This window comes from Ranitomeya imitator, chromosome 4 (assembly GCF_032444005.1).
Source record: "Ranitomeya imitator isolate aRanImi1 chromosome 4, aRanImi1.pri, whole genome shotgun sequence".
Taxonomy (NCBI): Eukaryota; Metazoa; Chordata; class Amphibia; order Anura; family Dendrobatidae; genus Ranitomeya; species Ranitomeya imitator.
Window position 1 is genome coordinate 626815470 of NC_091285.1, and position 15775 is coordinate 626831244.

Here is a 15775-nt window from a genome sequence, read left to right on the forward strand (position 1 = left end):
GAAAACATTGGATGCAGCTACATAAGGGTCTACCATCCATTCCTGAATTTGCTCTACATCCATGCTCTCATATAGACGTGGCTGTAACTTGAAGAATAGATTGGTTAAAGGGAATCTCACCTCATTTTTCGTATATAAGCATCGCCATCAGGGGCTTATCTACAGCATACAGCATTAGGTTCTCTAATCAGCCAAACTGTTTTCAGCTGTGCTAACATACTTGCACAAGGGTTTTCAATGGTATTCTAACCATCCTTTAGCCTTCTAACACAGCAAACACAAAGTAACATAAGAACACTGGAGTGATGGTTTTTGGAAATGGGCCTCTATACACATGAAGATATTGCATTACATACCAGACGTTTGCAGCTAGAATAGTCATTTACCACATTAACAATGTATAGTGTGTATTTCTGAATCATGTAATGTTAGTTTCACTGGAAAAAAACTGTGCTTTTCTTTCAAAAATAAGGAAATTTCTAAGTGACCCTAAACGTTTGAACAGTAGTGTGTATCCTGATTTCCTTTTTTCTTCAAATATGTATACTTTAATTCCCCCCATGCTCTTTGATGTATATTTAGCATTCAGTTGGTTTCTTGTTTTTAATTTCTCAATTTTATTTTATCTGTAGTGACCTTCCTGGGGGGACGACTGGAGGATATGGGGACTGAGATTCCTGAAGATTGATTTATCTATCCTATTTACATGTGGCAGTTGAACTACATGTACCAGTGGGACTAGATGTTGTTAGAATAAATTATTTGTATCGTCACTCCCCATAGCCTCTGCTACTCCCCTTATTATTTTTTTATTATTTTTATTAAAGATACCTATTTTTTATTTTTGCATTTTGTCATCGGTGCAGTTTTGTAATAATGTACAGCAGGATGGTCTTGGAGCGTTGATCGATCATCTATGCATCTCGTTTAATAGAGGGTTAATAGTTTCTAACCGCGCTATACTTAAGGTGCCATGGATATGGCTGTGTATATTTTTCGTCTGTTTCCAGGATAACCGGTCTGGCGCGTGCACATTCTGCTCGTCATCTCCGGACTGATGCGGCGCGTGCGCTCCTTGCTTGGCTTCCTGGGAGCCCGATCACGTGACATATGTCATGTGGCCGTGCCCGGGTGACGTTGAGCGGTGGCGCATGCGCGGTCTATCGCTTATGGTCCAGATATTGGCCGGCGTCTGACGCTATGCTTATTTGTGTGAATAGGGACTGATTTCATTGGTCGGGGTCAGTACTGCTCTAGATGTATATGGGTCACATGGATGGATTGGTCCGTGGTCGCCGTGACCACGGTTAGGCTTAACACCAATTGGATCAACAACATTGATGTACAAGTAAGGTACAATACCAACTTTATTTAATATATAGATTTTCCCTTGATTAGGTATGGGGATTATGCACTAAAGCTCTATCTTTATAAATCGTACACTATACAGTGCAGACCAAAAGTTTGGACACACCTTCTCATTTAAAGATTTTTCTGTATTTTCATGACTATGAAAATTGTACATTCACACTGAAGGCATCAAAACTATGAATTAACACATGTGGAATTATATACTTAACAAAAAAGTGTGAAACAACTGAAAATATGTCTTATATTCTAGGTTCTTCAAAGTAGCCACCTTTTGCTTTGATGACTGCTTTGCACACTCTTGGCATTCTCTTTATGAGCTTCAAGAGGTAGTCACCGCGAATGGTTTTCACTTCACAGGTGTGCCCTGTCAGGTTTAATAAGTGGGATTTCTTGCCTTATATATGGGGTTGGGACCATCAGTTGTGTTGTGCAGAAGTCTGGTGGATACACAGCTGATAGTCCTACTGAATAGACTTTTAGAATTTGTATTATGGCAAAAAAAAAGCAGCTAAGTAAAGAAAAATGAGTGGCCATCATTACTTTAAGAAATGAAGGTCAGTCAGTCCGAAAAATTGGGAAAACTTTGAAAGTGTCCCCAAGTGCAGTGGTAAGTCGACCACTCCCTCCCACTACATATCCTTTCTTCCCTTTGCATCAAAGACTTTGCCCTCTCCTGGATCTCATCATACCTTACTATTACTAACCACATATTTAGCATTTCCCATACTACTTCCTCATCCACCCTCTCTCTGTCGGTGTCCTACAAGGCTCTGTCCTGGCACCCATACTCTTCTCCATTTTTACCTTTGGCCTGGCACAACTCATAAAGTCCCATGGCTTCTGTTACCATCTATACGCTGATGACAAACAGATCTACCTCTCTGGCCAGATATCATCTCTCTAGTGTCCAGAATTCCAGAGTGTCTATCAGCCATATCCTCCTTCCTCTACTCTAGCTTCCTAAATCTTAATGTGGACAAAAGTGAACCCCTCATCTTTCCTCCATCCCACCCAACTCACTTACCCAGTCTATTAGTATAAATTACATCACGCTTTCCCCTGCATTGAAAGTCCGTGGCCTCAGTGTAACCCGTGATTCTGCCCTGTCCTTCAAACCACACATCCAAACTCTTATCACCCTCATCTGCTTACAACTCAAAAATATTTCCAAAATCCATCCTTTCTTCAATCTTGAATCTAATGTTAGAAGCTGCCCTCATCATCTCCCACCTCAACTACTACAATATCCTCCTCTGTGGCCTCCCTGATAACAGTCTTGGACTTTCCAGTCCATCCTTAACTCTGTTGCCCAATTATTCCACCTCTCTCCTCACAACTCCTCTGCTTCTCCCTATTGCAAATCCCTTCATTGGCTCCCAATTCCTCAACATATCCAGTTGAAACTACTAACACTGACCTACAAAACTGTCCATAATCTGTCTCTGCCAAATTTCTTTGAGCTAATCTTCCAATATCTTCCCATACGTACCCTCCGATCCTTCCAAGACCTTTTTCTCTCCTCCGCTCTCGTATATTCCTCATCCAATCAACTCCAAGACTTCTCCCGAGTATCCTCCATCATTTGGAATTCTGTGCCCCAACATATCCGATTATCTGCCACATTTGGAAGTTTCAGATGAAACTTGAAAACCCACCTCTTCAAGAAAGCCTACAGCCTGCAATGACCATGCTGCCATCTCACCACCACCGGAGCTGCCGCAACCCCCCGACCTACTGACTCCTTCCCCATTGCCCTGTAGACAGCAAGCCCATAAGGGCAGGGTCTTTTCCCCTCTGTACAAGTCTGTCATTGTTAGTTTGTTCATTGTAGATTATATTTGTTTTTAGTATGTAAACTAACCTCATGTAAAGCTCCATGGAATCAATGGTGGTCTAAAAATAAATAATAATAATAATAGTAATGTCCATATATGATCTCCACTATGCTTGTTGGTAATGGATGGATATTATCATCTTCTATCCATGTGATTGGCCATCCAAAGTTATTAATTCCTATGAAGTTGAAGATGAGCATCTTGAAGACATCTGTGGATCTCCTTCCCTAGAGAAGAGTCAGACCATAATACAGGCTCTGACAATCAAATATGGCTGACCTGATTGTTTCACGAATGGGATCTTAGCGATGAAGAATTTTTTAACATTATGAAGAAACTGTAAGAACCTATTAGATCATTTTACTTGCCCATTGACCTCAATGAAGTATTGTCCACATTACCAACATTTGACTCAAATAAACCATCTGTCAAAATAACTAACTTTCATGCTAGAAATACCTTTTTGTTAGACATCTGCTGGACTGATCATATAATCACATTGGCTTCCAGTCATAATTAGCGTTTGTGAAAGCTTCCCCTTTTATCAAAAAGACCTACATTTATGTGGTACAAACCGCGATGCCAATCTACATTTCAAGAATTATTTGTCATGGAAATAGACATTTATCAATGTATACGAAGCATGTCATTTTTCAGTTGATCAGTTTCCTAATCTTGAAGATTAAAGTGGTCTAAGCTTTCAGTACAGAGCTCCAAATCACCAGTGAAAGCACAGTAGGAAGAGATAATATGCTGGCTGCCTATAGCCACCACTAGGGGGAGCTGAGGAGCCTACTGCATACTGTACTAGCATTGAGCATATGCAGGTAATTACCATGTTGTTGTTTTGTTTTGTTTTTTAAATCTATGTCAATATTTGGAATTTGGAGCTTTATTGAAAAAGAGGAGCTTCATCTACTATTAGGATATATTAAGAAATAAATCTGCATTACAAATTATATTTAAGCATGGTATAAAGAGATGGACATACAAATTGAGAGTACTGGCCGTCTAAATGTCCATTGTAGGTTCCCTTACATGCAGTAGGGGCCTTTGTCGCCTGTGTTCAGTGCCGGACATGTTATTGTCTATGTCAGCGTGCTACTTGGGTTTGTTCCATGTAAAGCACATGCTTCGAGGACACATAGGGAGGGATTGCTGCTCCCAGACACACTCCTCATCTGTTCTTAGAAGGAGAAATCATGCCGGAAATTTGCTCGGTTTAATTAACTTTATACAGTATGTACTGTACAGACTTGTTTGCCAACATTCTCATAAAAAATGTACATCTCCAATTTCTCAATTTCTCTGGAGTAGAGCATAAAAGGATTCCTCAACTGAAAATATCCTCTTTTATTTTATGAAATTGTAATTTATGAAGGTATTATTGTTTAGTCTGGTGATTATAATCCATCTATTTCAAAGACATCTTCTGGTCATTATAGTCCATCTGGTTGATAGACCGCTATGGTTGGTTCAGTCCATCCAGTTGGGTGACGTCAATGGTTGGTATTTGCTATACTAAAGTAATAGACAAAACTGAGCTGAGTGACAGCTGTGGTCTGTCCAGTCCATGGTTCAGTGACAGCTCTGGTCTGTGCAGTCCATGATTCAGTGACAGCTGTGGTCTGTCCAGTCCATGGTTCAGTGACAGCTGTAGTCTGTCCAGCCCATGGTTCAGTGACAGATGTGGTCTGTCCAGCCCATGGTTCAGTGACAGCTGTGGTGTGTCCAGTCCATGGTTCATTGACAGCTATGGTCTGTCCAGCCCATGGTTCAGTGACAGATGCGGTCTGTCCAGCCCATGGTTCAGTGACAGATGCGGTCTGTCCAGCCCATGGTTCAGTGACAGCTGTGGTGTGTCCAGTCCATGGTTGAGTGACAGCTGTGGTCTGTCCAGTCCATGGTTCAGTGACAGCTGTGGTCTGTGCAGCCCATGGTTCAGTGACAGCTGTGGTATGTCCAGTCCATGGTTGAGTGACAGTTATGGTCTGTCCAGCCCATGGTTCAGTGACAGCTGTGGTGTGTCCAGTCCATGGTTCAGTGACAGCTATGGTCTGTCCAGTCCATAGTTCAGTGACAGCTTTGGTCTGTCCAGTCCATGGTTCAGTGACAGCTGTGGTCTGTCCAGTCCATGGTTCAGTGACAGCTGTGGTCTGTCCAGTCCATAGTTCAGTGACAGCTGTGGTCTGTCCAGTCCATGGTTCAGTGACAGCTGTGGTCTGTCCAGTCCATGGTTCAGTGACAGCTGTGGTCTGTCCAGTCCATGGTTCAGTGACAGCTGTGGTCTGTGCAGCCCATGGTTCAGTGACAGCTGTGGTATGTCCAGTCCATGGTTGAGTGACAGCTATGGTCTGTCCAGCCCATGGTTCAGTGACAGCTGTGGTGTGTCCAGTCCATGGTTGAGTGACAGCTGTGGTCTGTCCAGTCCATGGTTCAGTGACAGCTGTGGTCTGTGCAGCCCATGGTTCAGTGACAGCTGTGGTCTGCCCAGTCCATGGTTCAGTGACAGCTGTCTGTCCAGTCCATGGTTCATTGACAGCTATGGTCTGTCCAGTCCATGGTTCAGTGACAGCTGTGGTGTGTCCAGTCCATGGTTCATTGACAGCTATGGTCTGTCCAGTCCATGGTTCAGTGACAGCTGTGGTGTGTCCAGTCCATGTTTGAGTGACAGCTGTGGTATTTCCAGTCCATGGTTCAGTGACAGTTATGGTCTGTCCAATCCATGGTTCAGTGACAGCTGTGGTCTGTCCAGTCCATGGTTCATTGACAGCTATGGTCTGTCCAGTCCATGGTCCAGTGACAGCTGTGGTGTGTCCAGTTCATGGTTCAGTGACAGCTGTGGTCTGTCCAGCCCATGGTTCAGTGACAGTTGTGGTCTGTCCAGTTCATGGTTCAGTGACAGCTGTGGTCTGTCCAGCCCATGGTTCAGTGACAGCTGTGGTCTGTCCATGGTTCAGTGACAGCTGCCTGTCCAGCCCATGGTTCAGTGACAGCTGTGGTCTGTCCATGGTTCAGTGACAGCTGCCTGTCCAGCCCATGGTTCAGTGACAGCTGTGGTCTGTCCAGTCCCTTGTTCAGTGACAGCTGTGGTCTGTCCAGTCCCTTGTTCAGTGACAGCTGTGGTTTGTCCAGTCCATGGTTCAGTGACAGCTGTGGTCTGTCCAGTCTCTGGTTCAGTGACAGCTGTGGTTTGTCCAGTCCATGGTTCAGTGACAGCTGTGTGTTGTGAATTCTGTGGCAGAGCTCCCTCCTGTGGTCACAAGTGGTACTTCGGCTGATTCTCTCTGGGAGCTTCCGTTTGTGGAGGAAACTGGTACTGCTGCTTCTGAGTTTCCTCCCTCAGGTGATCTGGTGAGGTCGTTAGGTGCTTCTCTACTTAACCCCACCTAATGCTTTGATTCATGCTTCCTGTCAATGTTCCAGTGTTGGACTTGTGTTTCTCTGGATCATTCCTGTGGCCTGCTGCTCTGCATAGCTAAGTGCTTCTTTGCTATTTGTTGCTATTTTTTCTGTCCAGCTTGTCTATTTGTTTTGCTGGAAGCTCTGGGACGCAAAGGGTGTACCTCCGTGCCGTTAGTTCGGTACGGAGGGTCTTTTTGCCCCTTTGCGTGGTTTTCTTTAGGGTTTTGTGTAGACCGCAAAGTTATCTTTCCTATCCTCGTTCTGTCTAGAATATCGGGCCTCACTTTGCTGAATCTATTTCATCCCTACGTTTGTCTTTTCATCTTACTCACAGTCATTATATGTGGGGGGCTGCCTTTTCCTTTGGGGTATTTCTCTGAGGCAAGGTAGGCTTATTTTTTCTATCTTCAGGCTAGTTAGTTTCTCAGGCTGTGCCGAGTTGCATAGGTAGCGTTAGGCGCAATCCACGGCTGCCTCTAGTTGTGTTTGGAGAGGATCAGGGATTGCGGTCTGCAGAGTTCCCACGTCTCAGAGCTCGTTCTATTATTTTGGGTTATTGTCAGATCACTGTATGTGCTCTGACCTCCATGTCCATTGTGATACTGAATTGCCTTTCATAACAGCTGTGGTGTGTCCAGTCCATGGTTCAGTGACAGCTGTGGTCTGTCCAGTCCAAGGTTCAGTGACAGCTGTGGTGTGTCCAGTCTCTGGTTCAGTGACAGCTGTGGTCTGTCCAGTCTCTGGTTCAGTGACAAGGTGTTTTCTGGATATGCAATGTTTCCATTGTACCTGTGTGGAGTTTGGGCATCGCCTACTGATGTTTAGTGCATTCCTTAATAGGTCACTTAAAGGGTAACATCATAATCTAAAGCAAAGTATACAATAATCCTTTAGTCAATTGACATGTCTGTCCTCCAATTCTTCCCTCATCCAGGACTACTGTGTAGTTCTACAAGACTGCGATACCTGTCACCATTAGTAGAGTGGTTTCCTATCACTTTTCCTTGTCTATGCTCCATTCCTCACCTTCTCCTTCATCTGTCATCTAAGCTTCGCTTTCCTCCATGTCACTCCTCCCAGCAGCGCTCTCATTACTAAATGACTTTTCAGGATGATGTTGAATAACCTTCCGGGGCTTCAGATCTCCTCCACTACAGATGCTCTTTGTCTTTGCTGTTCCCTATATTGACATTAGCTGCAGTAGTCAGTTTGCGGGGTCTGACTTGCTGTCTCAAGGTTAATAAATTTCACAAATCATGGATAAATTGTGTCACTGCAAAAGGTAGAACCACACTGTACTGCGAATGGAGATAATGCAACCCTCCTGCACGCTGGACTTCTCCCTAAAGTCGATATTTCATAAAAATTAATTATTGCGATTTTCCAAATCAGTAAAACACGCTGCACTTTTGAAACAATTTTAGAAAATCACAGCAACACAACTCATTACCATTCCTTTGAGCCATGGGCGGGCATATCATTGGTACAAACAGGTAAAAAGTATCAGATCACCGTTCCATTGAATACTGGTAGTCAAGCGATAGTAAGTTTGGTGCAAATCCAAATCAATCAAATCCATTATCATCAAATGGAAAGAACATGGTACCTCAACAAGCCTGCCAAGAGTGGACCACCCTCCAAAATTCTCAGCCCAGGCAAGGAGGGTAATAATCAGAAAGGCAGCACAGAGACCAAAGGTAACCCTGAAGATGCTGCAGAGTTCCAAAGCAGAGCCTTGAGTATCTGTCCATACGACCACAATAAGCTATACACTCCATAGAGGTGGCCTTTATAGAATAGTGAGCAGAAAAAGCATTTACTTGCACACAAAAATGGTAAGGCTCGTTTTGAGTTTGCCAAAAGACGTGGGAGACTCCCCAAATGTGTGGCGGTAGGTGCTTTGGTCAGACGAGACCAAAATGTAACACAGCTCATTACCCCAAAAATACCGTCCCCACAGTGAAACATGGTGGTGGCAGCATCATGCTGTGGGGATGTTTTTCGGAAGCAGGGTAGAGAAAATGGCTAGAGTCGAGGGGAAGATGGATGGTGCAGAATAGAGGGATTTTCTTGAGCAAAATATGTTTCAATTCACCTTTCAACAAGACAATGACCAAAGCATACTGCTAAAACAACACTCAAGTGGTTTAAGGGGAAACGTGTAAATGTTTTGGAGTGGCCTAGTCAAAGCCCAGACCCTAATCCAATTTAAAATCTGTGGTCAAACTTGAGGATTGCTGTTCCCCAGAGGAAACAATCTAACTTGAAGGAGCTAGAACAGTTTTGCCTTGAGGAAGGGACAAAAATCCCAGTGGCAAGATGTGGAAAGCTCATAGAGACTTATCCAACGGGACTTGCAGCTGTAATTACCAGAAAATGAGGCTCTACAAAGTACTGACTTTAGGTGGAGTGAATAGTTATGCACACTGAAGTTTTCAGTTATTTTGTCCTATTTGTTTGCTTCACAATAAAAAGAAATTAACATATATATTTAGAATTATAGTTATCGTGTGACCATTAAGGATAGAAAACCAACAGTGTGATACTCGAGTTCAGATTAAATATTTATTAATGATATAAAAAAAGACAAATAACAAATGGATCTCTCAACAGGGAAAAGGTTACGGGAGCCGGGAGGTAACAGTATAATGCCGAGAATTCATGATTAAAAAGCAGCAAGATGAAAAAAATGTATAAAATTGCCCACTGTATATGTAGAAAAATAATACTGATTCAATACATAATATATAATGAAAATTCAATATTGAAATATAATATCATTATGGGGTATAGATTGGACACTGCCATCATTTGATAAGCCGGAACTATTACAGATCAGTGATAACAACATTTATATGTATATTTAGTGTCAGAGTCCACAGTGGAAAAACACATTTCACAGATAAGGGCAATAGAAAGAAAACCAAATGTTCACAGTTGTAGGCATGTTCTTTACATGAACTGATGCAAACCCTCAAAAAAAAAAAAACCGTGAAGTTGTGAGGTGGCAAAATGTGAAAAATAGAGAGGAGAGATAGAGGTGGTGAATACTTTCACAAGCCACTGTATATGCCACTGGTTTGAATGGACTGTGTAATACTTCATTTCTCCTGTGGAGGTGCTGCAGGGAAATGAAACACTTACTGCCAGGTTTCTAGGAAAGTTACAGCTGATTGCAGGGAGTCCCAGCAGGGGGACACTGTGATCAACTTATGGCCCAACAAGTATGAATTGCCCAAAGTGGAGAACCATTTTAAGGTTGTCTGTCCTCCTTTGGAGCCAGTTGAACTAGGAGCATTTGTAGCAACTATCCTCCATCTGCACTTTCAATATGGCCTGAGGCTAGCATTGAAGATTAGGTTCATTTAAAGTATTTTCTTGTCCTGTTTCTGGCCCCAGGGGCATTGTTCCTGCCAATCATGTACATATATCAGTGTAAAATGAACCATATGTTTCCAGATTTCTATATACGGTACTATGATAGTAAAATGAGCATTCCCTAAACAAGACATATTCTAGACCAGAATCCAGCTCCGCATCTTCAGGTTTTTTACCTTTAGGATTTGCTATAGACAAATCTGAGGTGCATTTTTTTAACCCTTGGCAGAGTTTAGAGGCTGTCATTCAAATTTTTGCCATTGCACCTTTAGTCTCTCTATAATCTGGATCTTTTTCGCGTAGAATTTGTGCAAAAAAATAAGCATGCAACAGATTTTATAACAGTTATTTACCAAAACAAAGTCCAAAAAAAAAGCTCATCCATAAATAACATATAGAAAACCACGACAAAAAAATATGGACCAAAGAGCAATATAAGATATGAATAATACAAATTTATATTAAGAGCATACATTAAAATTGTAATAGAAATAATGCAAAAAATAAATAATAATAAATAATAATAAATAATCTTTATTTTTATATAGCGCTAACATATTCCGCAGCGCTTTACAGGTTGCACACATTATCATCACTGTCCCCGATGGGGCTCACAATCTAGATTCCCTATCAGTATGTCTTTGGAGTGTGGGAGGAAACCGGAGAGCCCGGAGGAAACCCACGCAAACACGGGGAGAACATACAAACTCTTTGCAGATGTTGTCCTGGGTGGGATTAGAACCCAGGACCCCAGCGCTGCAAGGCTGCAGTGCTATCCACTGAGCCACCGAAAAAGAAAAAAACGAGAAGGGTATTGTGACACCATTGGGTGCCACGTCCACAATGGAAGGTGTATAGATATATAAAGTTAGTAGCAGGCAGACTAAAAATGGTGGGTAGAATTATCTATATAACAGGATGGAACACATCCACGGCATAAAAAATACCTAACAAATAGCAGTAGAAAGGGCAAAAATTAATAGAGAGAGAGAGAAGGCTCACATTATATCCAATAAAGTGCCGAGTGCATAATGATAATAATAGCTGTAAGGTCCCCCGCCTCTCTACACCTGCTCCATGTTCTATCACTATGGACGCCCTGGATCTACCACTCGGGACCCTGACTAGTCCCACAGTCTCTGTCCGTTTTAGGTTCATACCTTTGGCACTTATCAAGCTAAGGGTTTCTTGCGACACATCATCCTGTCTAAGGACCCCCTTAATGTAGAAGGCCACTCTTTCGCTTCAGTAAATTCCCGTCTCCTTCTAGCTGAGGATCACCCTTTGACAGCACTGCACATGGGTTGTTCTCCAACTTCTCACTGACCTGCTTTCTCTGGCACTAGCCCCACTGTGGGCTAGTCCCAAACATTAACTGTATCATAACTCTCCCTGTCTCTGCCAGCTACCTGTTGCTGGGCAGACTACAGCTTCATACTAACAAAGTAAGACATCTCTACACCCTAAGCCTATTACACCTATAATGCTTATCCTATACTATCATATCCTATACTGTACATTGCTTACATTACTTCATACATTACATAGGCAGACATCTTACAATTCACATGACATACTATGTACAAAAGACGCAGGACATTATTCAGATTACACATCACGTTATACACAGCACTGATGTCTTCAAGAGGGAGCAGGGCAATATGTCCTCCTCCTCACACGTACACCCTAAGAAGACTGGCGCGGGCCCATCCTTTGGCTACGTGCTTAAGTACCTTTCCATGTCAGCTATTCCAGGCGGTGCTAAACGTTGCTGGAAACACGAGGCAGGTGCTAGTGCGGAGGAGACACTTTAGGTAACGTCCCTGAGGCGAAATTCATTTAAAAAAAAAAAATGAAAACCACAACAGAGAGCTCACGTGACACCGCCCCGAGGGTATGGATTGTACACGCTGGATGCAGTTGGGGCCTTCAGGGAACTTTCTATAAAAATATGATCTATTATCTCCCAAAAATATCATACGTGTAAACTGTGAGAACCAGGTGTAACCCCGATGATCGCTGTAACTCCAGATTGTAGACTCGTCTCCATCATTATTACCTGGTCTAGTGAGGAGAAGTAGTCAGTCCTCCGCCGCTGCAGTGGTCCGCAACAGCCCGCAGTGGCAACATCATGTCCAACATTCATGCAAGCGCTGCTGCCAATCACTAGGCCGCAATCATCACCTTGGCATATGATTATGATTGGCTGCGGCAGTCAAGTGAATAATGGACCTGACGTCGTTTGGTGCAGGAATGAAGGGGCCAACGGAGCGGCAGAAGTGAATCCGCTGGGAAATTGAATAATTAACGCTTATTTTATTTTTTACTCATTTCTATCTGTTACTCCATTTAAAAAAAAAAAAAAAAATCAGAGTTAACCCCTGTAAGCATATGACATTTCTTCTTTAGTCTTGCATGTTGGATCATGTATTGTGCTACTTTAGATTTCCTTGGTCATCTGTTATACATGAAAATGCCGATAGTCTTGTGTTAGAAGCTTCCATTCACGCTGTGACTAAAGTCAGATGGCCGTATAAATTGGACTGAGATGGAACCGCAATGCTCAGACTGGCCCGAGAATGACAGCTGCATAGAAATATATGGAGCTTTCACACTCGGGTCTGGAGACCCCCGGCCAGTCCGTGCACTGTGGTCCGATTTATATGGCCGTCTGACTGCGCCGAGGAAACCTTCCACCCCCCCCCATAGGCTACAGTGAAGGCTGACGGTGTATACATTTATATGGCTCATGGCTCGGATACCTGTGATGAATATCTGGAGCGTTCATGTGATGTCCGTTTCCTTTTTGACTCTTCTCTATGAAATATTAATATCTACTAGCCATGGAAGCTAAAAGAACTCTGTCTTTGGCCTCCGACTATTTAATGTATACCTCGGGAGCTTCCTTTGCTGCATGCTGCAAACGTGCACAGCTAGGAAGGCCCTAGCACTTGAAAGGATTAACTACTTTTAGGGCCTGTCTTTGGTTATTAAATGCATGGATTTGGGGCTAAAAATGATTTCCGCAATTAGGTTTCTTTAAAAATGTTGCACCATTTACCTTCTATAGCCTCTGTGTTGCACTGTCTATTTCTGGCTGCAGAATGAGCAAATTGAGAATCAGTCAGCGAGCTCATTCAGATTGAATAACGGGAGAGTTTGTAGATTTTATAGGTTTTTTTTTTACCTTCTCTCAGATGATTTAAGACTGCAGGCTACATCAAAGTTGAATGTGCAGCGTAAAAAAGAACCTTTCAAAGCCAAACGGTGCAAAATTTGTAACTGAACCCAATTGCAAAAATGATTTTTAGCCTTAAATACAAGTATTTAAATAATAATAATTGTCCCCAAAAGTGGGCAACCCCTTTAATGATCTTATCATACCCTCCAACCTTCCTCCAACATCCATTCCACATATATTTTCATGCTTTTTCATTAGTCACTTTTTAGTTTCGTTAGTGTTTCCATAACTGTGACTTCTGCAGTGCCGCCACTGATCCAATAAAGACAGCAGTGCCGCCACTGATCCAATAAAGATAGCGGTACCGCCTCTGATCCAATAAAGACAGCAGTGCCGCCACTGATCCAATAAAGTCCAATATCAAAAATTACTGCACACTTGAAGCTGGTATGATGCAAATATATAACAAGTTTATTGTGTTCACAAAACAGGTTGCCACAAAAAGGAAACAAAAAGTGCAGATAGAAACCCAACGTTTCGACCCTCCTGGGCCTTATTCATGGGGTTACTGTGTATAGCTGGATGACCCGTGCGGGCAGCACTCCTGAGGCTTGTAGTGACGTAAATGGAAGGTGCTGGATGAGCAGCGCTCCTGCGCCCTGCTGCTGTGGCAAACCCCATGAATAAGGCCCGGGAGGGACGAAACGTTGGGTTTCTATTTGCACTTTTTGTTTCCTTTTTGTGGCAACCTGTTTTGTGAACACAATAAACTGGTTATATATTTGCATCATACCAGCTTCAAGTGTGCGGTAATTTTTGATATTGGACTGTTTTGGACCACACGGTCTGTTTTACCAGCACCTACTTACCTCTGTCCCGAGTGCACACCATTATTTCCTTACTGATCCAATAAAGACAGCAGTGCCGCCACTGATCCAATAAAGATAGCAGTACCGCCACTCATCCAATAAAGATAGCAGTACCGCCACTGATCCAATAAAGACAGCAGTGCCGCCACTGATCCAATAAAGACAGCAGTGCCGCCACTGATCCAGTAAAGACAGCAGTGAAGCCACTGATCCAATAAAGACAGCAGTGCCGCCACTGATCCAATAAAGACAGCAGTGCCGCCACTGATCCAGTAAAGACAGCAGTGCCGCCACTGATCCAATAAAGACAGCAGTGCCGCCACTGGTCCAATAAAGACAGCAGTGCCGCCACTGATCCAATAAAGACAGCAGTGCCGCCACTGATCCAGTAAAGACAGCAGTGCCGCCACTGATCCAATAAAGACAGCAGTGCCGCCACTGATCCAATAAAGACAGCAGTGCCGCCACTGATCCAATAAAGACAGCAGTGCCGCCACTGATCTAGTAAAGACAGCAGTGCCGCCACTGATCGAATTACCATGCCCCAGCTGAAAAGTTCCCCAAACTATCAGCAATGCTAACTATCTTAACTAGCAGTCATAGTTTCCCCACAGTGCCCCTATAAATGCCAGCTGGTATCCTATTAAGTGCCTGATATAGTGGCATAGTGCCATAACATTGACATCACCAGTTTCCATAAGACAGAAGGACAAGCATTTATTATCTTCTTTCATGGCGGTTCTGTTATGTTCATTACTGACAGGAGATATTTAGCACCATTAGGATTTACTCAAGTAAAGGGCCTTATTAAATCTTGTGGTTTGGTCTGGTTAGTTCTAAAGATGATATATTTCTTGGAGTTCCCCTTTAATCTTCACCTTTCATCATCTTCCTCCCTGGACCCATCTCAGCTCCACCGAAATAACTGGGAGATGACATCACTGGAATATGAGGTTTTGTGTGAGAAGAAGGCCTCCGGGCCCGGTCAGACCCGTCTCTGGTAACTGGAGATGCATTTGTGGAACAGTAAACTTGCCGGGAAAGCAGAAATTTCTATACATAGAGTAGGGGATAATAATGTACCGGTGCTGAGGAGCAGGGAATACAGTGTATATGGGCGAGACCGGCACTGACTGTTGGTATCACAGCATGTCCTGCCAGTGATTATATGCCCTGTTGTGCCACTCGCTGTTCATAGATATGTCATTACTTATTGTGTCAGAGCAAGTGGCAATGGCCATACTTCAGCAGTACGCCCGCCATGTTGGACCGGTGATAGATATGGGCTAGTGTTGTGTATATGTGGTTAGGTAGCAGCGTGTACATACCATACATAGGGCCAGTATTATCTGAGGGTTTGTGTGCACTTAGGTGTCCCGGGTGCACATGGATCCCTTATACCTCTTTTTATTAGAACGGGATAAAACCGCTTACTCAGGACAAGCAGACACAGGCTCGGTGGGTATACACAGGGGTCTGTCATCGTGATTGGGCCTGGGGCCGACACACAGGAATCTGTGATCAGAGCCTAATAAAGTCTTGACTCCCATATGGCCGGTGCCTACAGCGCTGCGCACTGCCTGTGACTGCTCACGACGAGGCAGACGCCTGACACTGAGCAGACGTTCAGTCCACAGATATTGTTATACGCTTTTCATTCTTTTCTGACCCCATTGACTTCATTTATATATGTCTTGACGAAAAATTCAAGTTTACCTGTTTCTTTCTTTATATGT

General features: G+C 43.3%; 1 protein-coding gene across 1 annotated transcript in view; it reads left to right on the forward strand.

Moving 5' to 3' along the window:
* The window catches only part of LOXL2 (lysyl oxidase like 2), an 80808-nt gene that overhangs the window by 18145 nt on the left and 46888 nt on the right, over positions 1-15775 (forward strand). The window lies entirely within an intron of this gene.